We start from the raw sequence: 27652 nt of genomic DNA on the forward strand, positions 1-27652 counted from the left end.
ATTCCTCACTGCATACTCAAGTCTAGTCTGCTTTTCACTAACATCAGAGAGTTCCTTGAACCTTTCAATATTCTTACACTGATATATCAGCTTTAACACTGTTTAAGTTGAATTTTTTGCCTCTATTTGAAGCTTTCTTAGGTCCTACTTTATAATCTGTCTTTGGTGCCATTCATGACATCTCCATCAAATATATATTACTGAATTCACAGACTATGCTTATTATTCTCTCCTCTAGAAAGCAAAAGGAATTAGTGACTAGCCCACCATACATCCTTTTAAAGCCTTCTTAGAGGCTTCACCAAACCAAACTCTTCACCTTTCAGCCAAATTTCAAAACATCATGTTTTCTTTAATGCTGATGTGATTTAACTGTTAAGAGTGATTTTTCTGCAGTTAGATATTAAATGCAGGCAGTCATAATTGGTAGCATTACTTGAAGAGTAGTATACTTTTCTATTTTCTGGGAGAAAAACAGCCTAAAAGAATTCAGCTCATCAATAATGTGTTCATATAATCAGTGCCCAAACAGTGTATTATATTAAAATGTGTATGTACTAAGGGCCTTTTCAATTCAAATTATCTCTGAGCTTAGTTCCTGGGAACTTTTAAATCAACAATTTCTTCATTTTGGAGCTTTACTCGGGAAGTAAAACACCACTGTGTTTAATAGCTCTACATGTGATTGATTCAGCCTTCCCTCCCCCAGCCACCCACCAATAATTGCATGCTACTGTAAGCTTCTGGTACATCTCCGCAAGGAAGAACCAACTCTACAATAACATTTCTTTGAAGTAAGAGGGCACTATAAGTATTGTATTGTATTGCAGTTTTTGGCAATACTGTCCATTAAGATGGGCCATTTGGATCCTCTCTCTCAGACAGAAAGTGGTCTATGATAAAAAAAAAAGAAAAAGAAAAGAAAGAAAAGGGAAAAAAAGGAAAAAAAACCCCTCACATCTCAGTTTCTATAGAAGATCTCAGTTTTGTTGTTACCCTCTCCAAACATTAGAATCAACCTGTGACCCTCAGTAAGAGATACAGACACTGGAAGAGAAGGGTATCATAACTAAAATTGACCGTGGGAAAAGAGACAAGTTTTTGTTTTTAATCGCACTTATGCAAAGTGTTTACAAGCTGAACAGAAGTCATACTTGTCTATTTCTTATCAGATTGTTTCTAAGGAAGATGCTAGAAATATTTGTTTGGCAACCACTTATTTTGTAATGAGGTCAGCATGTTCATTTCTCCAAGTAATACTTAATCCTACACCTTCAACTAAAGGACAAAGACTATTATTGCACAGTATTAGCAGGAAGCTTATGATAATATAGAACAGAGGTTGCTTAACAACATAATACAACAATGGACAAAAGCATTTGACAGTGATCACTGAAAGCTAAAAGGTTTTTAAGTAATGTTAAATATTTGATTACAGAAAAGAAATATTCTGTAAATACATGTAAATTACAGGGCATAGCCATATTTGGAGTCTTTTCTATTTTATCTGCTGTTTCTCATATGCTATTTACTGTAGAGAATAACTAGTGTTGTTTCATTACATTTAAGACCATGGCCAGGAAAAAAAGGCTTGTGCATCTGCTCATTTCGTATATACAAAGTCCCACTACCAATAACTCAGGTTAGCAGTGGAAGGACAGTAACTTCCTTAGCATGTACATTTTCTAGTTGAGGGATGTAATTTGTGCAGAGGAGCCTGAACTCAACAATTTTCATCCCTAGCTGGCAGAGATAGCTTTGAGATACTGCCACATGATAAACGCATTATTGGTTATTAGTGACTGGAATAAAACCAATATTGTCAGGCAGACTTTCAGATGCAATATGAACAGGTGAATGCAGAAACCAAAGCCAACTCAAAATACTTTTTCCTTTCCTTGAGTATCAGGTGTCAACCTTAGGACAATGATAACAGTAACTACTTTTCTATTTGCGATCAAGTAAGAATGATAGCTCTTGCCTTATTTAGAGTCCTTTCTTCTTTTTAGATACAAAGTGCTCTATAGACTTTAAATGAAGATTGCTGCTTCACATCCACCTACCACAGACAGGCATTCAGCCTCTGGGATGCCAATGAAGAGTGTCAGCAGTGCTGCATAGCAGTTTCCAGAAGGGGAAGTAAAAAAGAATTAATCCAGCTGAAACTACAGGAGGAAAGAGTAGAAAGGACAACATAATGACCCAAAATGGAACTTGGCCAGGACACCAGGGTTAACAATCATGCAAGGAGCTAAGCGACTGTTACAGTTTAGTTTCGTGTCTCGTCAGCCATCATAAACCCAGACAAAACAACACTGCTGAGCCCTGTGCTGATGAACTGATTTAGTACTGCTCTTGCCTCTGTAAGTGGCAAGAGGTGTCATCTATTAATTTGCCAACACTCGCAGCTACAACACCCAAGTCTCCATTGTTCTCCTTTCCAAGCCACGCACAACCCAGCTTACTTAATAGAGTATGACAAAAGTCGTAAGACAGTATGGCTAAAGAGACAGGCATTCGAGAGGATAATGATCTGTCAGCAGGGCTGCGGCAAAAGGAATTTACATGAAGACTAATCAATGTTTACAGCTCTTCTCATTTATGAGAACAAAGTACTGTTCTCTACCTGCCACCAGTTCTAAGATTTAAAAAACAAAACAAAAAAAACCCAAACCCCACTATTGCTGAGGGAATGAAATATTGTTCCATATACTCTGCAAGCCTAAGTTTTAGCAAGAATAAATCTATAGTTATTCTTCAGTGGGGGACCAATGTTTAGTAGACACTGGATGCATCAGTGTGCATTTACACACTGTTTGAAGATACTTTCATATTATAACACAGTAAGGATTCCAGAGTTTTAAAAAAAAAAAAAACCTAAACAAAAAAACCACACACACTAGCAATTTGTCTGTATGAGCTACCACAGCTGTCATGATTCATGGTGATTTGAGAATTAAATAATCTTTTCTTTCAGAGTTTCTGTAATTCAAGAGAGGAAGAGAATGTGTCTTTTTAAGATGCAGCATACAATTAGAGGTGATATGACAGAACATATAATAAGATCTGTACTAAGCAGGATTTGAGGAACTTCTTAATAACCTGAAAACCAGAACATGAGTTAAAAAAAAAATCAACTTATTGATTTCTACATCATATTTACAAGAGCTAGTGTTGTGAAATATGAATTATAGCTTCCTCTGCCAGTGTAAGCCCTGAGCCCCAATGGGATCCATCCTAATGAGAACAAGTGGGTCAACAGTGCTAGTTTCACTCAGTCTTTTCCTAATAAGGATGGTGAGGTTGATAGTTGGTATCTGCCTCAAAGAAGTAGTTCTTTCATTCTCACTTACAGCAGTCCCAGTCTTTCCTGGCCCGCAGCCCCTCGGTTACACTGACTTTCTCTTTCCTCCTGTCAAAAGGGACTCTAAACTTTATTTTCCTGCTGCCATCATCCTTCCCTCCTCCTACCACGAGGGAGGCTTTGCCCCTATGGGCCCTGCATCACATACCAACCTTAGGGTGGGGCAAATTCAGAATAACTCAATCACAGATGATAAAGTTACTCTAGATCTGCCCAACTTTCATTAAGACAGGAATCTCTCTTAGGACAAGCCGGCACGTAATGGGGCAAGTTTGGCATGGGCTTAATAGGCACATTTATGGGTTGGCAATTTCTGTTTTCTTCTCTGCCTCATCAGGCTCGCAATGCCTGGTTAGGAAGGTAGTTTCCCTGCACCTCTGGGGAATGTTGCTCTCCTGCAAGCCTTGCCCTACCGCCTCTCAAAGAGCAGCCCTTCCCCGCGACAAACTCCACCGCCGCCGATGCAGAGTCAGGGCAAAACAATGGCAAGTGACAGTGACTGAGCTGTATAAACATGGTGACAACTGATTAAGCAAAAATAAAACAGGAATCAAATAGCTCTTCTGCATAATTCCCGATTTGCATAACCAAAAAGGTGGCAAGACTCCAGCCACCATCCGTTTCCTGCAGCAGCGAGAATAATTCAGGCTGGAGTGCTCCTTCACTGCCTGGAATTTCAGAATTCGTCACAGCACAAAAGCGCCTCCGTGGCTCGTGCAGCCGGCCGCCAAGGCTGGAAAGCCTCCCACCATTGTTGCAAACAGGCTGCTCGTGTGGCAGGGTTTTGTTCAAGCTGTTCCTCGGCACATTTGCAGGAGAGCAAGCAGGCAAAAGGCCACGACAACAGGCAGCAGAGAGACCGCACATTACAGACCCAAACAGGAGACAAACTGCAGTGCACCAACCGTGGTCAGCACTTCATCTATGAAATTACCTCAGCTAAAGGGAGAAGACATCTCAAGGTATAATAAAGCAAATACTGATGTCTCTCACTAGACAAAATTCAGTGAACTGCTAACCCTGAGTAGAAAGGTTACTCAGATTATCTAATACTATATGTGGTCTCTAAAGCATCTCTAAACTTTGGGCAATAATTGCCAGCTCTTCTCCTATAAAAAAACAAACAAACTTGGAGAGTACTTAATCATTTTGCCTCGCTGTGTACTGGGCTTTTGAATACCTTCTCTGCAGTCTTTAGTGTCTCCCATACTCTTTAGTCAAACCTTTCTTATACACACTGAGCCTTCCACAAGGAGCTGCACTTTAGTGAGAATTTGGCTCCTACAAGACAGACAACTGTAAAATGCCTGGGCCCATCTAGTTTTTTTAGATCACAATTTCTAAGTGACCCGATATGGAAATTAGTGTCCCTTTAAATTAACGTAGATCAGTGGATTAATTTACTGAATCATCAACAACCTTACACCCAAACAATAACAAACCAATGCCAACAAGGCAAATATTGTGGCATTATCATGGCTGGAAAGAAGTCTCACTGTGAAGCTAGGAGCGTTGCAGGCTAAAAGGCCATCAGGTTGCACCTATGCAGAGTTCAGTCTGATGCTTATTTGAAAGCAGAATTTTAACACTGTCTACACATCAGTCCAATTAAGCTCAGTTGAAATATGACCATTTTCATGCAGTGGGGGTTGTGTGTGCACCTTCTGGCCAAGTCTTCTTTAAAATTGCTTGGAACTGTGTTCAAAAAAACTGGATTTAAGAGAATGAGAAGTGTTCAATACAGCAGTATGTTTCACCTCCACCAGATCAGTCTAGTATAGGCCAATTCCTGCTATTTTTACCATGGCTACTACAGCAGCAACAGCGCTTTGCAAAGTCACGACACCATACCTGCATCTTGAGTGTATCCTGTTCTCACTAACCCAGTTCTCCTGAACAATAAATGGAGGATTTGTAACGTTTTAGGGTTTAGAGACAAACCCAAATGAGGACCTTAATTTTGTGCAGACTTTCTAGACTTCTTATGTGAGGAAAAGGAAGCTAGGGCTGAATTTTCTTCTTCAGCCACAGGGCAATAATCTGCAGGAGGATTTCTCTCCTTTTAGCTCTCAGAGAACTGAGATGAAACAGTCTTGAAGATAGATTTTTCTTTCCCCTATGCCTACTGCACTGAAGTCAGATACCATAACAAAGTTAAAAATAGCATAGGACCTATTCCCAATCTGTACAGACTACTTTGCTTTCAGGTTTCAGCATTTTCAGGACTTCTACTAAGATTTAGGTTTAAGTCAGTGGTATCTAAAGCTTTAAGGTTTGTTGACACTTCTTTTCTATAGTGGCTTGGGTTCTACTTACCCTTTTCCCATGCCCTGTATATACCCTTCCCTATGTGACTTACCCTAACTCTTATACCCCGCCCCCACCTCAGCTGTCTCATCCTATCTGAAGGGCCCAGGATTCCTTTGAAAAAGGAAGCCCAGACCTGCCTGGGGTTCTTGGGCATCCACACAGCACCTTCCCTACAGTCAGCTTGGATCCCATCACACCAAGGAGGGAAAGTAACAGAGGAGGAGAAGCAGCTCCTGCTCCAGCATTTGGTTGCCTGTGGGCCTGCTGCATGTCTCCACCTGAACTATAGCCGTCGGCCTCCCATGCACGGCCACCACTACCTTTTGCCAAAATAAGTGCCCTCTGGGCTTGCCAAAGAGGAGAGCCCTCTCAAGATGTCAGGGGTGGTGGGGGAAGGAAGGGATTATGCAGTTCTTGGGACTTTGTACACTGATCTTGAAGGTTTACAGGTCCCCAGAGGATGCCTTTGTCCTACCCCCATAGTTTGGGGATGATTCTTAGTTCAGCTGAGAAAATGAAAGTCAGAGCATCTCTTAAGTAAGTCTCATAAGTAATTCAGATAAACCTAATCAGATATCCCGAATAGTGAGTCATGACTAATGAAGATGCTTCCATATGAGCCACTACAGTGTTATCTACAGTGCATGTACAAAAGCATATGAAGTCCTGCGTTTAACAATCCTATCTAGTGAATAGTTTATTCTAGACTTTAAGTACATGAACATTCTCAGATCTGATTACCGCTGCTGACACTCTAGTTTATATATTTAATTAGCATAAAGACTTTGGAGCACTACTTTATCTCCATTATCCAAATGTGAGAAGGCAGCTAACAGCAGATCTCTAACAGCCAAATAAGTATGACCAATATGAATGATTTAAAAGATTTTTATTTTCTTTAAAAAGCATAAGTATTAGAAGACAATTAATGTAGATTCCTTTTTAGAAAAAAGTCATAGAACCAGGAAAATATATTTTGTCTGTTTACTGTTAAACAAAGCTGATGTCTAATCTGGACTGGAAATGACAAACCTATTATTTCTTCATTACCGGGAAAGAAAAAGTCAGTTATGCTTGAGATAAATTGAAATCATTGGAAATTCTTCATTTGCTAAGAAACACCCCTTCTACTTATATAGATGCACACTTATTTTCTCTGTTTATACATCCAAAACCACTTCATCCATTGTTGGATCTTACTTTGGCTGACAGAGATAGATGATCTATAATATAATTTGTTGTGGCTTGACATATCACATAGATGAAGACTTTGATCTGAATTAGCTAACCCTGGCACACATTATTGAAAGTTGCTGCTGACTTTAGTCTGCTTTTATATCTTCACCAAAGCTAGCACTGGCTTGAAGCTATTCATAGAATGAGCCTGGATAATGTGATAGATTGTACATGAATTCAGCCTATAATAATTCTGGAGGCAATAATGACGAAAGACTGTCCCTTCTCTGGACTTTTTTTTTTTTTTTTTAAAAGAAAACTGGTATCCACTGTTCATTTTCTTGCTGCTAAAACAGCCACGGAATAAATCACACAAAGCTGTTGCCTGGCTGTATCTGTAGCAGCATGCATCTACTGGCCAGAGACAAAAATCTGCATCCAAAACTCCCTCTAATCCCACTAGTTAAAACATCAATATTGAAGTGTGACTACAATTTTGGTGATTACTTAAGCAATACTATACCATTATTTACAAAATAGCTGAGTATTTAGCTTAATTAGAAACTGAAGGTATAGATCCTAATTTTTTTTTTTTTTTTTTTTTACAACTGTTAACACTGGTACAAAGATGGGGATGCTGGCCCCATCTTTATGCTGCCTGTTAGGAGAGGCAGTCCAGTGAGAAAGAAGAGAAAGGACACTTTTGGAGATAACATTTATGACTCTTACAAGTCTTACTTCATATCTTCCTAGTGCAAAGTTAGCCTGCTTAAATTTACAGCAACTCTTCAGGACCCTGAGGTTAAAAAGAAGTTCCACATCTCTGGGGCCAGTGCATCATTTCAAACATCCACAGTACTGTCAATCCTAAACTAAGAAAAGAGACAGTAGAATTTCTGTCCCGCTGCAACATTGCTTTACTCTGGGAATATCATAAGTGATTTTGTCCACAGAGTAACTCTTACGAGAACAGGAAGAAGTAAAATAGACAGATCAGCAAAGAGATGATCTCCCTTTGCAAGGGAGCATCTGTATACAAGACACAATTTGAACGTTATTTGAGTGCAGATATCAGAATATTAGTCATAGGCAAAAGAAAATTGAGCCCAGTAACTTCACAAGAGCAAAACAGTGAATCCTTTGATCTGTAGGACAAAGAGGACTGATCTGAAAAATACCATTCGGTGAGACCATACCCCCACATAATCCACCTAGAACAAATACATTCACAGCAGAATGTGCAAGGGATAGAAAATACATAGTCTTTTTCTTTCAGATGTCTCAAAGAAGAAAACGATGAGGCACAAGATGACAGATTTATGTTGTTTCATGAAAACAATGTTCTCTTTCTGCCTCTCTCTTAAATTTGCTTTACTTTCAAGAACAGGAAAGAGTCATGGAAAAGGAGATAAAATGCCGCCAACCAGATACACAGCATTAATCAGTGAACTGGGCATTGGACTGGATTTTAAGGAACCTAGTTTTACTCGGGCCGTTTGTGCTAGTTATTTCATCTCTCTGTGCCTCAGCTTCCTCGATTGTGAAGTGGGACCAAGTCTTAGAAAGCCACGTTATGACGACGGAATGCGACGTAGTAATACATTAAGGTTAAGAGTGGAGAAAAGTCAGCAAGTTTTGGCCCTTTAATACAAGCCTTAAGGAAAAAGGGATAATTGTCCCTCTGTTAGAGAATGGCTACTTTGTACTTTTAACACTACAATAAAAACACAGAAGCAAAGCCTAGCTTTGATACATGTGTGGCATTTCAATCCCTTGTTGCTGATAGTACTTTTTAGTGTTAAGAGCCTGTTGGCTAACTTATGTTTCCTCTGGGCGCATTCCCGTATACTTCTCCTCTTTGGGAGGCAGGCTCTTGTTGCTGCTTAGATATGTATCCCACATCTTGTAATCATTAAGGTACTCAGGGGAAAAGGAGGGGGCAAGAGGACATTGTTTCAAAGTATGTTTCTGCCCAATTCATTTTGGCTTAATTTGCAGACCAAAGTAGAGCTCTATTGAAGCACATCCTTCCTCAGTCATTCATCACGTTCTCCTTCCCCCTACCCCCACTCCTGAGCTGAGATATTAAGCAGTAATAACGTAGCTTTGGATAGATTAGCCAAGCATTTTTTTCCGCTCATTCTTATCATAATTTTCTTTATGTTTGAAAACTTTCCTAATTCTTACAAATGTCAGTGGATTGACAACACGAAGGTAACAGCAGAATTATTAAGTTGCTGCTTTGCATGGCAACTAAGTGTTCAGAAAGAGAGAACCATGCCACTACTGACTTCAAAGAGAAGGCACGAATCTAGCTCAAAGCTTCCCATATTGAGGGAAAAAAAAATCAGCTGCCATCCCTACGATTATGCGATAGGATCAGTGCCAATCAGTCCAGCCATGGTGAAGGCAATGGGCATAGTAGCTGTTTCCCCACACCCCCAGACCACTTTTTTTTTTTTCCAGTGATAAGTCTCATTTTCAAGGTCTCTGGGATAGGCAAAATAGAAGCAGGGCTTTGGCTATTTTTGTTGCCTCTGGCAGTCTCCTGCCCTAAGCAATCACCTACTTTGACTTCCTGGCTCTGGCCCGAGAAATAACTGCATTAGGAAGGCTAGGAATGTGCCTTGGTTAAGGCTTCTAAGGCTGGTGCTCTAATGCACGAGGGGGAAAACCTAAGAGAAGTGCAGAGCTACCAGAAGTAGGGCACTGAACTAGAAGGACCTTTTGGTCTCTCCTACAGAGTGGCATTATTCATAAGGGGACGGCACCTTCTGCGCTAGTTGTATTATTCTGTTCTTTCCCCTACAACATACTGCTCTTTCTGCGTGCTCTTGTGACATACATGTTCCTGAAAGCTAGCTGCATCCCTCTCATTAGGCAAAAAATTGTTTAGCAGTTAATATGAGATGGAATCAATAAACAAACTAGAGGGGAAAGTTACAGTCCTTTAAATTAAACCAGAAAGATTTTACTGATTGCTTATATACTGCAAATCTTATTATAAGAAACAGGCACCTATATACAGAACATGTCTATTCTGAATATTTAGTTATTAAAACTGATTTTATTTCCCTTTGCACTTTATTACCTGAGTAAATTTTAGAGTGGCGGACAATCAATTCTTACATCTTACCTCAGCAGGTCTTTAGAAACAGTAACTTCATGCTTCCCATAAATTGTCTTTAGCATTTCCTCATAAGAAAGGTCTAATGTCTCTGATAAAAATCATAGCAATTATAAAGACAATAGGTTTACATTTCTTGAGTATGATCTGAACTCCTGATAATTTGAGGAATCTCTCTCTTTATGTTCATAGCTCGTGCCAGATCCTCACCGTGCACAGAAACTTGCTGGTGTCAGAATGTGCCGATTCCAAACGCGGAACGAAACAAAGCAGCGGCTGTGTGGAACTGCACTACTCCTTGTTTTAGCTGCTTCCAATACAAAACGCTAGCTGGCACTATCTGGTACTATAACCTTGCTGAAAGACAGACAGCTGCCCAACCCCCGTTTCCTTTTTCTTGCCGCTGTTGCGCTACACCTATCTGTATATCATCAAGTCTTTTTGGACTTGTAATAAGATTTGTGCCAGACTATGTTTCTTGGCTTCAGCAGTTAGCTTCCTTTCCAGAATACACATGCTGCTTTGCACATACTTTTATTACTGACATCATGAGAATACACCCCTACTATGTTTAAATTTGGGTGTTAATCTGATTTTGCTTCTTCCATATGCGGGTGATGTGAGACTGAGAAAGCAAATTAAGAAGCTGTTACCTGCTTGAACCATCTTCTGCCCTTTTCCTACAGAAGTGATAATCACCTGAAACAGCAGGCAACCTCCAGCCAGGATAGTTTTCTAGAAATCTGAGTTTCCCTGTATTTGAATCATGCCTCTCGCCTCTATCTTTAATGCAATCATTTTGACTTCGCATTTGCATCACTAAAAGTACTAATGGGCACAAGAAGAGGACCCCCCTCCCTGCACACAGACTTTCACTTGAGTCTCAAATGGGCAAGCTTATAGGCAAGTCTTTAGAAGTAACCATTAACAATTGTAGGTACTTACTGAGATCTGTCTCATCAGGAATAAAGGACAGATATTTCTAAATGTCAAACAAGCAAGGCATAGGGTGGTCCCTATTAACCAGAGCATATTTAAAACTGTTACAGTTTCTCCCTATGAACTTCTCTCTCTATGAGAAAATTTCTCAAAAATGGTCAGAAATAAGCAATATCTTGTATGAATCCACATTCTACTGAGCGAATCCAGATGGGGATTTAGATGCTCAAACATAAGACCCCGGTGTTCTCAATGAGCCATACGGGAAGGTTTATTTAGTTTATTTCCATTCAACGCTCTCTCAACACAGACTATTTCTGAGGATCCCACTACATTTGCCTAGACTGATAAGCTGGAATTGGATTTAGCTCCCAGAATTGGCCTTTCATATATCACATATTGCAGTCTGGAAAGCCCAACATATATTCCCCAGACCATGTGATTTATGGGATCAAGCCTGGATCAGCTAGTAGAGGACCTAACTCCCACTTTCTTGCAAGAGAAGTTTTTTTTTTTTTTTAATTAATGCTGACTGTAGGGAATATAATATTTTTAAATGTCCTTTGGAAAAACTATTCCATTAATACATTAAGGACACATATACCCAGCAGTTTATAGACAAACAAAGCTATTTCCAAGGCTGTGTTTTGACAGTAAAACATGCTCAGCAGCAAAAACGGTTTTAAGTTTTCTGCCATCCTTTCATCACCTTTTCCTTTCCCCAGCTATCTGTTTTAAGAGAAATATGCCAGAAACTAGATCAGATCCCAGGTTCAGTTCTCATATGCTGGTACTCGTACAGCTGAGGGGGCAGCAAACCGCAAGGGCATACACAGACAGCAAAGGATGGCCAGAAATTGTTTACACTGGTATTGACTCCAAAGATTTCATATCAAAGTACAGCCTAAATTTAACTTCCTATCCTGGCTTTAATCTGAACCAGCCAGCCTTCTTGCGTCTGCAAAATTACTCAGGAATCATCTAAGATTAAATTTACTCCCCCAGAATTCTCAAACTCTCTAGTTGTCTCTAGGGCATAAGACATGCAAGAATAGCCCTTTTGACAATATTTTTACATTTTTTTCTCCAATAAATTGTGGCAATGAGAGGTTGCCGGAGCATACGAAAACAGGAAAGGCTATTTAAAGGAAAGCAAGTTCTTTCCATGGATCAGAAATTAATGAGTGAGTTCTCAGTTAAGATTTAGAACGATCCTAAACTGCCCTCATTAATACTTGTGATTTTCCTTTTACGTGTACCATCATACTTGTTGAATATCCGATTCCTCAAACTCTGCCAAAGACTTTTGTAATTCATCTGCTTGTTTCCATGAATTCGTGTGGGGGAAAAATTCCCTAGCAAGTTATAGTATGAAATATTAATGCTAAACATTAGTGCCATAATGAAAGTAGCTTCTTGTTTGAAGACTGATTTTATGTTCCCTTATAGATAAGGCATTTATGGAGGATAGCTTAGGACTGAGGAATAATGCAGGTGAATAGGGGCTGCCAGGACCCCAAAGACAAAGTTGGGTTACAGTAGGACTGAACACTCATGGTTCACAGGCTAGTGGCCATAGTATGAAGAATAAACTGGGGCTCCTTCTAACTATGCTATGGCCACACAGTACAATAGCTGAACAAGTCTACTCCATTGTACTAGATTTAAAGTAAATATTTATTTAGAACTATATCAGAAGTTTGACATGGAGAGAGTTCCGGTATGTGGCCCCAAGCAAACCCTGAAAAGTTTCTTACTCACCCACAACACCCTCCTCCCCACTAAACAAACAAAAAGAAAAAACCCACAAAACAAAAATCCCTTTTATTTGCTTTAGAAGAAATTGTCATCAAGAATTTTATCCTCTGAAAGTTTTAAGCATAAATTAAGAAACTGCTTACCATCCCCACCCCTTCCTGAATTTTAAGATTTCCAAGAAAAAACTAGTTAGAACCCAGTTCAGATTTAAATTAACTGAAATTTGAACCCACGTCACAGTCAGAAAACACGTGTCAGAGAGCAGTATGTAACCTTGGAGATGCTACAGTCAGTCAATATTGATCATAAGAAATGTGATAGCTCATCATACATTTTAATGGAAAACATAGAAGTCACAGTTCAAAGAACCATATTTGAATGGATAATATTAGGTAATTCTTCCTAAGTTATAGCTAGCGTACTGAATCTCCGTTAAATCTGCTTCCTCACCAGGTAAGCAAATCTCTATCTCTACCTCCCACCTGCCCCCCGCCCCCCCCCCCCCCAATAAAAAGGGGAAAAAAAACAAATGAACAAAAAAATCCTATAAATCTAAATTTCCAAATCCTACATCTTTAGGAACCCTTCATGGGTTCATCCTTCCTGGTATTATAAAAATCAAAGGCAGAACTAATAAAAAGAAATCAAACAAGATGATGCTATCTGTTCCCCACTGGACTTCGAAGTACTTCAGCTCAACCACAGACTGACATCACATTACTGGGCAAGGCTTCACAAATAACAGTCTCCTTCAGGGAAGACAGACTAAGTCTTCTATTGCAAATTTACCTCCTGCTTATTTAATGCAGATTGCTAAACCCAAATATGCCACTTTTTGGAACATGGGATTAGTTCTGAAATGCCACTCTAATATAGATAATTCTTGCTGCCTCCTTGAGGGTTTATCTGCCAGGCTAGGCATTTTGTTAGTATTAAGTTGGTCTTCCGGCATTTGTGAGTGGAAGTTGGTGAAAATAGATGAGACTGGGTTGCAGAAGAACCCTAGGGGAGCAAAGTATTATTGGATGGCATGTGAAAACTCAATTAAGTTTATGCCCAATCATTTTCAGCATAAGAAAAGAATACCCAGAGCCAAATGTATGAAGGCCAGTTCTCTAGAACTATCGAACTTATATCTTAGCTACATTTTCTTTCCACTGCCTTATGAATCCTTAACCCCCCTTGCCCATCATGAGAACACATACTACAAATCTAGAGATTATGAATGAAGTCTGTATGAAAATAATGTCCTGATAAATGGTTTGAGGGCTATTGCCATGGCTTAGATTTTATAGCCATCAATTATGTAACTAGATAGGAGCATGTAGATCAAAAATATAATAGCAATCATATTGACATTTACCAAATAATGACCAACTGCTTTATTATTCAGATACTGAGAGATGCTGCCATTATTTCTGTACCGAGACATTCTTAGGATGTTGGTTTACCTTTGAGTTAACTTTCTGGTGATAACAACTGAGATTCTCCCCCCCCCCCAAAAAAAAAAAAAAACCCAACAAAATCATTTTGCTTTAATAATTGACCAGAACTCTACAACTGATGCTGTCCTACTTTCAAACTGCAGTTATTTAGAAATGAAATAAAAGAGAATTCCATGTATGTTTTCCTGTATCCTTGCACAGATTCTTAAAGACCAACAGTTAATTACAAAAGCAAAGTAACAATTGGCTCTGGAAGCTATCCATTTTCACTACTAACTGCTGTACTGAATATCGTCTTATGTTGTATTAGGAAAGATCCATAACTTTTTGCTTAGCTGGAAGGAGACTCTTCAATGACTTTGTTTAAAAAAAATAATCTGGTCGATAGGAGGAAGGTAAAGTGTTCTAGGTTTGTATCTGTATTCAGGTTTCATGGAAGTCCTTGGGGGGAAAAAATAGCAAAATAATCCTTAATTGAATTTTTAAAGAAAAATTTAAGGGAGAGAAACATAGGTATGATTTTTACCTTCAGTTCAACTTTGTGAATATTTTCTAATAATTAAAGCACTCTTGGAAATAACCTTCCACAGTTGTAGCTGCTTATTTTATAAGCTGAGATCCAAGTTTTTAAAGCATATGTGAATTCAAATCTTGCCTTGACTCTTCTTCCAAAACAGGAAGCAATGGCTTAGTGTTTAATTCTACCAGTTACACATCTGAGCCAACTAGAAGAGTTCCTGCTTGACATTAAGTTTGTAGATCTGAAAAGTGCTTGCTCCTAAACTGTTCTAAGAGAGCAAGAACTGCCCAAGCCTCTGTCTCTTAGTCTCTCTTAGCCGAGATTTTTGGACAAGTTGTATACATGGAGCTCTAAAAAAAGTCAGCAGACCATGTGCATCTATGGCACCTCTGAAAATTATTGGAGCCTTTAAGAAAGTTGACCTTAATCTTTTATTGGTGGTCTTTATGAAGTCAATAAATGGCAAAACTTGCACTTCTACAGCAAGCGCTGAAGCACTTCAGACCTATAAATCATGATTAGAAGCATCATTTTACTATAACCATATAACAAATGACAAGAAAGCCTCGTTAATATTTTGATGTTGCCATTTCTGATTCTCAGTGAAACAGGCAATGAAGAAGTACTCTTCTAAAATGCAAGTTAAATTCTTTTAAGGCTTAAGATAGAAGATGCATAAATCAACACTCATAAAAAAAAAAAAAAGAGCTCTACCCGCAGGCAACAACCTCCTATGACTTTTTATGGATCCTAGATTAATGCCACCCCTATGAAAGGAGTTAGAGTGGTGCCATCTCGTGGGTGCTCCTCAGAGCGACATGGAAGCACAGGGACTTGGAGACGCATTGAGAGCATGGAAAGTTGAGAATTGACACTATTTGGCTTCAGTCATTCTGATGCTTGATTAAAATCAAAACACCTCACTGAAACGCAGGACTCTATTCAACACCTCTTCCCTCCTCCCCCCCCAATAGTATTTAAGGAAAATATCTTTTAGTTTAATAAATGCCATTTTCAGTGATTTAAGACTGAACAGTCTGAGGGCCTTAAACTCATCTACAGTGATTTAAGACTATCAGACATGGGAAAACTTTTCCATATCATATGGAGCCATATTGATTTAGTTTGTAAATGATAGACTGTACCAGACAAGCACGTTATTATATGAAAATATCTTCTAAAACTTATTTTATCATAGTGTCTTCAGTAGGTTTGAAGGTGGAGCCATATGAGAAATAGAATGAGGATAACTTAATTCCAGATCCCTTTAAAAACTCATTATTTGGCTTTAAATATTTCTGCATTTCTATTTTATTGTTTCCCTCCTTACTTCCAGAATTATTTCTGTAGGCTGAATAACGGAACATTGCAATTGTTGATTTAGTTTGAAAGGAAAGTGAGTTCACATTTAAAAACACACAAAGAAAACACAGTTTGAAGACAGAGCATAGGGAGCAAAAATGTAGTTAATAAAAACATAATACTATTTTAAGATCTTCAAAGGCTTCTGTAAAACAGCTAGTGTCATTTAAAAATCTTATGAAAGACTTTTGTGGGACAACATTGCTGAAATAATCCATTTTCAACAGCTCTACTTGTAAACCGCAGATTAACTTTCTCCATTTTAGTCTTTAAAAGAAAACAAAAAAACCCCAAGTTACTAACAAGACTTGAACAAGCAAGTCACTATCAAAAGTAAGTTGCAAAACCAATGCACTTTGTAAGAAACTGATAGGAATAACTTCAGCCTACTTAATATACAACAGCATTTTAATGAATGTTTTTAATATAAAGGTCTGTGCCACAGGTAAATGGAAAAAGGCATTACTCAGATAAGATTGAGGTATTTTTCTTTAGAGAGATGTTTATATGAAATAAAAACAAAGAACAACAGAAAAACCCCACACCCATAGAAGGGCAGCTAAAGTAACAGGAAGAGACTGATCTAAGGCTTCAGTATTCCCCGCCCCTCCCCAACCTTCTGGTAACGTACCAAAGGACAAAATTTCTGTTACATCATTTGTCGTCCAAAAAAAGAAGAGCGCTAGAAACCAGTTAAAGTCATATATTCTAGAAAGCACCTAAATATATGGAAATGTTAAGTTAAAGCCTTTTTTGTTGTTTCTGGCAGGAATTCTATAAGTTGTGTCTAAACCACTTTGTTTCACCACGGAATAAAGGAAGCTATGCATCTCCCCTTGGCAGGTGAAAGTATACCTAATATCGAGTAACTTCTTGGTACTCTCTGGGGCACAGCGGATGCTGCGTAAGCCCCACAGCGACATCCCCAGCTTGGAAAAAACATCCAGCATGCCCTGGAAATGGGAACAAGCTGGTGTCCAATCACCAGTTCCATAACAGCAAAGGGCACAGTAATAATGGGGATGGAAAAAAGTTTAAAATATGTAATTCCAATATGAAGCCTGCTCCAGTCCTTCCTGCATGATTATACACTCTGCACATGAATTATACACATCTCAGGGATGCTTTGTTTAATGTGTTTTTCTTCCATGTTCTTTCTCAGACAGTTCCCTCCTCCCTCCAGTCTCCACCCTTTAAAGGAAATAAAAGTCAATTTAGTCTGGCTATGCCCTTCTCTTGGAGAAAAAACAAACATTCACACATGCACAACCCCCTCTCTGACCTTCTTCCCCTCTTCATACCCGAACACAAAAACCCCAGGCATATGGCTTTTCAGATGAACTGGCACTTTAAAATAAGCTCATCCATTTGACTGGAGGAGAACTGCTTTCAGGGCTAGAACAATAGTCCCCGTATAGTGATGCATATACTCTGCCAGACAGAAGACACATTTGAATGCTTGGGGGGGGGGGGGGGCGAGGGAAATTGTTTAATTCCAAATGGATGCAAGATTTACGTAACAGAATAATTTGCTAGTTGCAAACTACTGCATTTGACACAGGAGGTGGCACATTTTGCTTTCCCCTCTATATATGATCTTATATAAATGTGTGACATAAATGCTATAAAAATAGATTTAGCTGAATGCATTAGTGCCTCCTTTTAAAGTCTACCATAATCTTTATTTACTGAAGTGTGTTTTTTTGTGTGTGTTTTTTTTTTGTTTTTTATTTTTATTTTTTAAATCCAATGGCAATCAACCTATCAGTGAGTAAATTATGATCTGGAATAGGTGGTGAAATAAATACTATTGTTGCTTTGAAACATCTGGCATCCTAACTGAGATGTCTTTCCCTTTTGTGAATCCTCAGTTTGGCATCTCATTTTGCAAAGAAACAATGCTAGCTGCAAATTAAGTAATTATTCCATATTGTGGCTTCCTACATTCCCAGAAATAGGTGGTGCAATTATTCTTGCTCTCAAAATACAGAGCTATGGCAAAAGGCTAAATTAAATTTACTCTTAGATTTCCCATATGATCTTTCTGTGTATGCACCTTTTCAAATATAAAAGTGACTCCATGGTAATTCTCTTGGAGAGAAAGTGTGAGAGAGGCCAGTTCCTATCAAGAGCGAGAACCAAATCTCTGTCACCTACAACAACATTGACGTTGCCAGCTATTATTCCAATAACTACCACTGCAATAAAGCTGTTTCTTCAAATTAAAGGACAGGCTGAAGAATGATCTTTTTTGCTTGCATGCTAGTATTGGGAAACCTCCACCGTAACTACAGATCTGGCCTTGCAATGGATTTCTGGGAGTTGAAATGATTCTTTCAGAGCTCTAGGCTGGCAACCCACTACCCATCAGATCACTAGTTGTGCCAAGCTGCTGCAAAGTATATTAAAAAAAAAATCTATATTTCTAAATACTGTTTTAATTCCTGTTCAGAAGGACACTAACAATGACACTTGAGTGAGAGTCATGTCACAAGTATATAAAAAAAAAAAGTGTCCTATATCTTCCCTCTGCTCTTATCTTGTAGCAAATCACAATATAGATTACTACAGCCACCTTAAAGAGGTGACATAGTTCAGCAGAGCATTGTGAATAGGAAAATCTGTATCCAGAGTAGAAAAGTAACTGCACATTCTGCAGTGTCCTCCTGAATCAGATATCTTCACGTATGTGATTTCTGCCTGGCTTTAAAAGTTGAGATCAGCAAGACTTTTAAAGTTACACATGTCTAAGTAACTTCAGAGCTTCAAAAGTTCCCCAGTCTAATGCCAATAATAGAGCACTATACCAGCTCAAAGTTAGGTACCTGTATTCTGCAAACTTCATGTTCCTGCTTATGCCTTTTGAAAATCAGTAGTAAGATTCATTACATGTTCTCCCTCAGGTTTTCTCCAGTATCATCATCTCATCCCCAAAACTCCTCACCGAATTAATTCTGACTGTATGAGTGAGGCGGTTTCAGTGCAAGGATGTGTGGGATCAAATACAGGCACTACCTTTGCCTTTATACAGTTAGAATCCCAACTAATCCAACTATTAGTGGTATTATAAGTGGCAGCTTAGGCCAGATCCGGATTCAGATTTGCCATGATTATTGACTAGCTGATCATTGCTACCTTCTGCTGTAACCATCATGCTTGCAATATATAGGAAATTTGTGGGTGCTTTTGAAAACCAACATGTACTGTATGTTTTTGCAAGAATTATTACTGGACTTACAGACTGACTGGCTTTTTCATCAAAATTTTGCATCAGTTATTCATTTTTCCTTGATGACGCAAGGCATAACTTTCATTTGATATTTTATGGACAATATACACAGTGCATTTTTTATTTACATAGAACTATTAACCCAAGTGTGCTAGTGGGGGAAAATCCTCATGCTAAACACTATTGAATTTAGCTTTCTCAAAGTCTGACTCATCGCTAAGGAAATGTGTTTGTTAAGCTTAAAGGCCAACAGAGGCCAGCATTAAGACCAAAGACACTTTGTGACAAAAACATCCTGACACCAAGCCAGCTCAAAGTATCATTGAGTATTATATAGTATTAAATATAATGTAAGTATATATAAAATATAATGATATTAAAATATCCAAAGAGGAAAAATTCCACAGGAATTATCTTAAAAAAATAATTTGAAGTAACAGAGGAATATACTGCCACACGGAGAAAAGGCTCAAGACTTTTCTGCTACAGTAGCCAAGAACAAACACAGCTATATAGACTAGGAGAAATCACAGACATCAGTGATGGATTTGCCCTTTGCTGCAGTGGGGGCAGGGGGAGGAGAATCAATTGAGAGTCAATCAGAGTCTATGACAAGACGTCTGGTTGGGACTGGTTTTTGCCTGCAATTAACTGTGGACACAAAAGCAGGTACTGCATGTAACTAACTACTGCATTCCTTTGCTTCTCCTCTCCCGGAATCAGACATTTACACATACAAAATGCAGAACTGAATCTACAAAGCTATAGGTCACATTAGGATTTCTTACTACAGCTCAGGACTGTAGCTAGCCATTTTATTAGCATGCTAGTACCAGCAAAGATCCAAAGCTTTTTAGGAGATAGTTGGTGCCTTTTCCATCCACCTGTTTTCCCACCAAATATATTAAAGTTAACCAGCATATTAGTGATACTTGCATTGAAGAGAATTACATTAGTATTCAGAGGGATTTTGTAATAAGAGGGCAAATTTACTACCGCTTATCTGTTCCCAAGATTCTCTGGGGCCTTAAAATATATTCTTGTCTAACAAATGTTCAGCTGTGTGAAATCAGAAAATGTAGCCTGTCTTTCCGTTTCACTGTGGGCTTTACAACTGTAAAGTCTCATAAGGGACATTATTAAGGGACTGTGTGTCAAAGTCATGTTCTGTACCGATGTATAACGGAGCTAGTGAGAGGGAGAGAGAAGAGCAAGTAATTAGAAGAGTGTGAGCGTGTATACACACATTTTATATATATAAAATACAGCATTACTCACATGCAGTTCTTAATAGCTCACAAGGTTTACATCCTCAGCGGAGGAAGCAACTGCTCTGGTGTTCCAGCTGCTGGATCCTCCAGAGGAAGCCAGCATTTTTTCCTGGCACTCCTAAGGTGACGCAGATCTGGGCATTCTTTCTTGAGTCACTCTTGAAGAGTGTCTATGCATTGTTTTATGAAACAAAGGCCGGCCCTGAATAAAAATATGCTAGAAATGTGGAACATAAGTTATCTTACATGATCTACAAATATTAAAGCATTCAGCCATACAAGCTCCTTGAAAGAAGCTTTTATCCCCACTGAAAACAGCATAAAACAGGTGCTCAGGCAGAATCCAGGTGCACCCTCAACTCTTGGCCAAGTATTCTTGCTGAGGTCACAAACTGTGACCAAGTGAGTCAGGAAGAAAACTCAGTACAGTTTCCTTTTTTGGTCAAAAGAAGGAGGGGGAAAAAAAAAATCTTGAAACAGATTTTAAGGGCACCGTCATTCCAACCCACAACTATCACCCTGTCTTGGCTCATTTCCCTGGGAACAGCACTTGTTGCTTTTTTTGAAATTATGCTTCAGACTTGGTTGGCCTCAATTCTCTGAATGTCCCTGTATCTAGTGTTTGAAATTGTTTGGATGCTTCAAAAGATCTACAACCAGCTAACCAGAAATACTAAGTACACAGACACAGAAGGAAAGTATGTCACCTACTGGGCTATGGTATGTGTCAAACACTGGGATTGCATATGCATAAATTAGCTTGCCTTCTTTCTCTACTGTGTAAGAATTCATGCCTTTAAGAGGGTCCAAACAGTTTTCCATTGTTTTCCATATTGGTCTCACTTGAAGGCAACTTTTCCACGTTTTATGAAGCTGACGTGCTGTTCTCTCTGCTCTTCTCTCCCCCCCCCCCTTTTTTTTTTTTTAAAAGAGGTCTCTGAATGGTAAAGTTAATCCACAAAAAAGCTTCAATATTTCCAAATCTACTCAAAAGCAAGCTCAGTCATACAAATGCTCTGGTAAACAATTTATTCTTACTATTTTTGTAGAGTGTTAATACCTAGTATAAAGAAAATACAATGTTCAACTGGAATGAGTGATGCAAAACTTCCACGTATTCCCGAGAAGTTTGCACAGGCAAATAACATACTGCAGTGCCACATGAAAAGATACTGCATAATAGCAGTGTATTTAATGGTAATGTTGGACTTTCTTCCTCTCTGTAGTAACAAAAGACTTGCGTGTCTTTAAGGGCAATTGTAACTCATCATTATTTTGATCTTGAGCAAACATGCATCTGAAATTCCAGGTAATTCAACTTTCTCTGCCACTTCAGAAATCAAAACAAGGTCTATGGATTAAAACAATCTTCTGAGGAAAAACATTTCAAGTTGTGCTGCCAAAACATACGCTAGTTTTCAGCTCTACGTAGCTTGCTATGTGAGAGCTAAAAGCTGTGAACAGTGGATTTTATTAATAAGAAGGTATATGATCTACTACTGAGGAGAAATGAGCACCCTAGGAATAGGATGATCCAAAGTTCAGCAGACCTTTTTCATCTAGAGAGATATTTATTAGTCTTCACTTTATTTTTTAAAAGAGGTATCAATAGCACATTTTAAATACCAAGGGCCAAACTTTAAGCACATCCCACTTTCCCATCCCAAAGAAAGACATATTCCCAGATTTCTACAGACTACAGTGTTTTACTCAGTGCTGAGTCTGTAATTTGTGTTTGGCTAAAGCACAATACACTAGGAAGACACCCACTTTTGATTAGAGACATCAAGAGATAAAGCTCAGGACCATCAGCAGCTCATAGTTTTAAGTCTGAAGGCCTCAATCCAGTAAACCACTTAAGTGAGCTATTGGATGAGGGTCTATCTGCCTACTGCTTTTGTCATTTAAAAAAAATACATATATTTATATACACACACACAGAGACTCTGAAGGTTCCTTGTGGCCCTGGCAGGGCAGACTCAGCCCAAGCCCACAGCTCAACGCGTTCAACCGCACGGCAACCTTTGGGTAAGGAGGCAGCTCTCAGACTGGCCCTCTGGTAAAAAGGAAAACTTAAGAGACAGGAGGAAAACAAGAAACACAAGCAGTATTAGAGAAGGGAATGACAGAGGGAGGCAGAATAAAGCAAGAGTGAGTCCCTCCCAAAGTTTCACTCAGGAGAAGGATACCGGTGCAGAGCAAGCACCTCTCCTCTGCGAAAATCCTTAGCTTGTTAGTTACTTAAACACCAGAGCCATAGGTGAAGCAGGCCATTATAACACAGGCATCAACCAGAAAAAGACAATTACAGAGCTGCCTTCAGCAACACCTTTCAGTGGAGGTTTTTTACACAAGCCCGTAGAGCAGAGGCCTCACAGCCTGCAACAGCCACTCCCCTGCCTGGGCACAGCCTCAGGAACAGCCCTGCTCACACACACACTCCATGGCCTTGGGGCCAGGCTGTACAACCAAACAGAAAGGGGGAAGAAAAAACACCACAGACACTCACCCCTTACCAGAGGCAGTCCTGCACACAGGGAAGACCACAACCAGCCATCAAAAACAGCCCACACCCTGTATGCTGCCAGGGGCCAAGAGATGGGCTCCAGGCCCCATGCCTGGGCCACAGCTGCCCCTCGTCCCTCCTCGTTAGAGCGCACCCCTCAGCTTCTACAGGGTGAGGCTAGGGAAGGAAGCGTGATTTTCGGGGGAGTCTCCAGTGCAACGCGCTTTCTGTGGCAGCTCCTGGCAGAGGCTGTTTATAGAATGTGCCTTGCCTAAAGTCATAATCTTACCTTAAAGCCTTTTGTGCTCCCTGACAAATTCATACTAAACTGGATTGCGGTTAATACAGCTCAGGTTCTCTGTGTTATTTTGCATCCTTCTCTCTAGGGTCGGTTTATCCTTCGTATTTACCTTTTCTAATGCAGCCACACAGTGGAAGTCGTCAACATTTCTTCCACAGTAATCTCCCAAATCTCTTTCCTTCATCAGTATGCTGCACAATTTTCTATTTAACAGGATATTTTTTTTCTGTTTTGGTTCACTGCTCCTTGACTTCATATTTTACATCATGTACGCTAAACTTTCTTTTCATTTTCTGCCCCAGACATCTAAGAGAGGCTGCTATCTCAGAAGCAGGCCACGTTGCTCCTCATTACATAAGGCTGCCGGTTTGTAAAATGTCAGACCTTAAAATTAAGTTGTTTCTACTGCTGCAGCAAACCTACCTAGGTGCATTTTTCTGTGTTTAAGCAGCTTACCAGCAGCATGGTCTGTGTTTTGGTGAGTGGCACAGAAGCAGCCACCACCTGAAGGAAATAAGGGGGCACTTGAGGGAGGCTTGTGGGGAGACAAGTGCAAAGCAGCTCCAGCTGTTGACAGCTAAAACTTGTGTACAGCATAAGCTAATTTAAACATGCAATTCAGCTGCATACAATCCAGGGAAGTTGTTTATGAGAGTCAAACATACATCGAGGAATGTGTATGCTTGCAAATGTAGGCCTACATTTTGATAAACATGCAAACAAGCAATAACAATAAAACTATGCATGCTAACCAACACAAGGCATCTAGATTGACAGCTTGAATAAGTTTCAAACTCACACTGATACTCTGCTTTCACTCAAAATCTTACTTCCAAACTGTTCTTTAAAGCTAAATCTCAGTCAGATTTTTTTTCCTGCTGCGTTTAAGAGTGTCTCTGTCTTATGTGGTCTCTACCAGCACTGCTATGAGTTTGCCAATTACTGCAGTAATGATGATAAACTTTTACATTGGTGCTGCTTGCTCAGTGATCCATCAAGAAGTTATGAAAATGCTTAACTTGATATGCAGTAAATTAGTAATCCCACCTAACCTCAGTGGGACTCCTCACAATGCATAGAGATAAGCATGAGTAGGAGTCTGCAAGTATGAGTAAGAGGAAGATAAGGCCTGAGAATGGTCCAAAGACAAGCAATGAGCTATGAGATAACTTCTACTGACTACAGCAGGAGTTCACGTCCAAGCTATTGATGGGCAATATTTTGAACTCTGGATTAATATTCTGGCTCCGTATGCCTTCAATACCAGATGGTGCCCAAGTTGAACATAGTACTTCTGGACTTCAGAAGCCTTTAAGGAGTGCAGTGGCTACCCGCCTTTGCACTATTTTTGCAGTGAGAGCAAATGACTATTCTCCTGCTGTGCGGCTCCTGGCTTTCAGGCTGTGTCCATGACCAAAGGGCTGGGGAGGTAGCTGGTACTGCAGGAAATTTTGTGGAGGGGGGAAGGTGCTGGCTTTCCCTCTGCCACCGTGGGAAAACTCTAGATACTTTTGTAGTGAAGGAGTTCTCTAATCTCTTCCTTCTTCCACTTCTTCCTCCTACTGTTGTACATTTTTCTAGCTCCATTGCACATCTTTTAAATACTCTTAAGAGTTTACGATGCCACAGTACTTGTTCATTATCAGTACTGTAAAGGGTTCAAAGGGTGATGCTCATCATGTATCCAGACCTGAGAGACTGTGCATCAGAATATCCATTGTCCTTACCTACTTATTCTCTTTTACTATTTCTGTGACAATGACAAAATGACAGTCTAGTATTTGTTACAAAGTAAAATGAAAAGATTCAAGACAATTGTAGTAGGACCGTCCCATGCTTCTACCTATAGACTTTACTGTTCCTCACCAACTAAATGTGAATGGCAATGTCTTCAGCTGATGACAAAAAGCTATCAATAGGACAAATCAAAGTCCACCTCTAGGGAATGAGGGGTTGTCCCTCTCTGAAGCTCAGAGTGTCTCTTTAATTTCTGTAGTCATACAAAACAGCTCAATTGCCTGAGCCAATAGAGCTGCTAAAATAAGAAAAAGATATGAAAAGATGAAGAGCTGGTCTCTAGATCATCACGCTGTCACTCTGAAAGCCATTTTATGGATTTTGGCAGACAAAATAAACAAGGAAAAAGCATAACTGTGGACTGAAGTCTGAAGGATTGTTTTCATTTGGTTCATTGCAATTGAAAGAGCTTTCCATTCTTGTTCCCTTACTTCTCTGAAGTGTCAACTCAGTCCAGAACGGGCTCTGGGACTTCAAGGGACTTATAACCTGATGTGACAAGTTCCTCATTCAATTAAAAAGATATATTGACATTTACAATCTCTGTTAAGTGTGAAAATGTAGATTTAACAGTAAATAAGGAAATGTGTTTAGCATTGTAGGGGATTTTCCATCAGCTGCTTGGGAGATTGAAGAGGACTGTGAAAAGCAAGGAAAGAAAGGAAGACAAACTAACGTTTCACAGTGCTCAAAGTCACAAGCAACTATGATGCCATGTTGAAAGTATTCCAGCCAGAAATCCTCCCCCTGCCTTTTTCTCCCAGCTGCATTTTCTCTTGTGAGCGAGCAGTTTACTCTACAAGTTATCAGAAAAGCAAACAAACAAGGAAGTTTACACAAAATCAAGGGGAATAGAATGATAGGACAATGACAGAAAACAACAAAAGCAAGGAAATACACAGATAAATGTCAAATGCACCCTCTGGACTCTTCCATTTGTTTTACAACAGCTAATTTAAAAGACTCCTCCTTCCCTACTTTCAGGATGCCTCCTGCTGCGTCAAGGTTTGAAGGCATTTGATACTGTTTACTCTTAGTACCTGGTATAGATTTCACAAGGACTAATGGATGCATATTACGTGTGGGAGCAGATCCTCTTCACAAAACTGTTGGGGGCAGAGCAGAGGATATATATGTCCGGAGCAGGGAAATTAGGTACTTTGACCTGTCGCAAAAATCTACGATCTTGTTTCTAAGAGTCATGAATTTTGCCACAGACTTCCTGCAAAGAGCTGGATAATATACTTCATCATTTGCTGTTTAAGCTCCCCATCTCCATAAAAGCAAGATAATATATTTGCTTGTTCTTTGTGGGTGAGATTTTCAATATCACTAAGAATTAGCTTGAAACAGAGGGTAAAATCTCCCAGGATTTCAGCAGGAGGTTATTATTTGTATGCTTTCATTTGTATGCCTGGGTTTTCCCCAACTGTCTGTCTAGATCATAAGTGCTTTGGGTCAGAGATTGTATTTCACTGTATATGTTAACAACAATTCCCACAGTGGAGCTCTGATTTTGGATGGGCACTCCAAATGCCAGTGAATACCAGTAATTGGGGATTCAGGTAAGGACTTGGGGTACTTGTTTGTGCTGGAATTGAATCAAATTCAAATAAATTCAGCCCTAGCTTCTTTTATTTGTTTCAGATAGGAACCTCACATGCTTCCAATGCAAAATGTATTGTGCAAGCACTGACTAGGCAGATTCCTCAATTCAGTTCTGAATGGCAGTGTGAAAAACAGTAAGAACTTTGTGCATGAAGAAAATTAATGGGTTTGGAATGTTATCTTCCAATTGTGGTAAACTTTGTCATAACAACACTTCTTTTATACTTTCTTTGATAGCTCAGGAATATCAGCTTTCTTGTTTAGTGAAAGGTCACACAACTATATACTGTCTCCTAAAATCAGTGAATGCGTAATGGCTTCTGCTGTTCTAACAGGAATCATTAAACAAATTCATAAATCAATGAAGCACATCGCTTCACTGCTTTAATTATCATTTCTGCTCAGATGGTTGGTTTATGTAATGTAATTGTTTACTATGTCTGAGTATGACACTAGAGAAGCTTGGCTGGATCTTCATTTCAAAATCTACTCTAACTTCTTAAGCATTTTTATGAAATTAACAAACAATAGTCTATGGACTAGACTGACAAAATTCAGTTAAAGGAAGAACACTCCCTCCCTTCCTCCTTTTTGGCATTTGTTATGAGCTAATTTTAAACATTCCTTTCATTCTGTCTGTTTTCTTAGAGATGAATGCTATCCTTAGGTTTGCCAGTTAAATCTCCATAACAGTTTTTAAGCATTACATAGCATTACATATAATTAAGTAGATGGATAGAATTTATGAGTTTCGCAGCTGACTTAAACAGTAACATGACCAAATAGAGAATGATAGCTATTAATAGCATAAGAAGCTCTGACATTTTTCTTTGAAATACAAGGAATAATGGGTTAAGATGAAATATTATAAAATTCATTTTCTTGAAATAATATTTTTCTTTGTAGAGTTGTACAGAATGTACAGTATGTAAGTATTTA

The 27652-nt window shown here is 39.2% G+C and overlaps 1 protein-coding gene across 1 annotated transcript in view; it reads right to left on the bottom strand.

The window, feature by feature from the left end:
- ADGRL2 (adhesion G protein-coupled receptor L2) overlaps positions 1 to 27652 on the bottom strand; it is a 391390-nt gene that overhangs the window by 339955 nt on the left and 23783 nt on the right. The window lies entirely within an intron of this gene.

This window comes from Struthio camelus, chromosome 8 (genome assembly GCF_040807025.1).
Source record: "Struthio camelus isolate bStrCam1 chromosome 8, bStrCam1.hap1, whole genome shotgun sequence".
In the NCBI taxonomy this organism is placed as follows: Eukaryota; Metazoa; Chordata; class Aves; order Struthioniformes; family Struthionidae; genus Struthio; species Struthio camelus.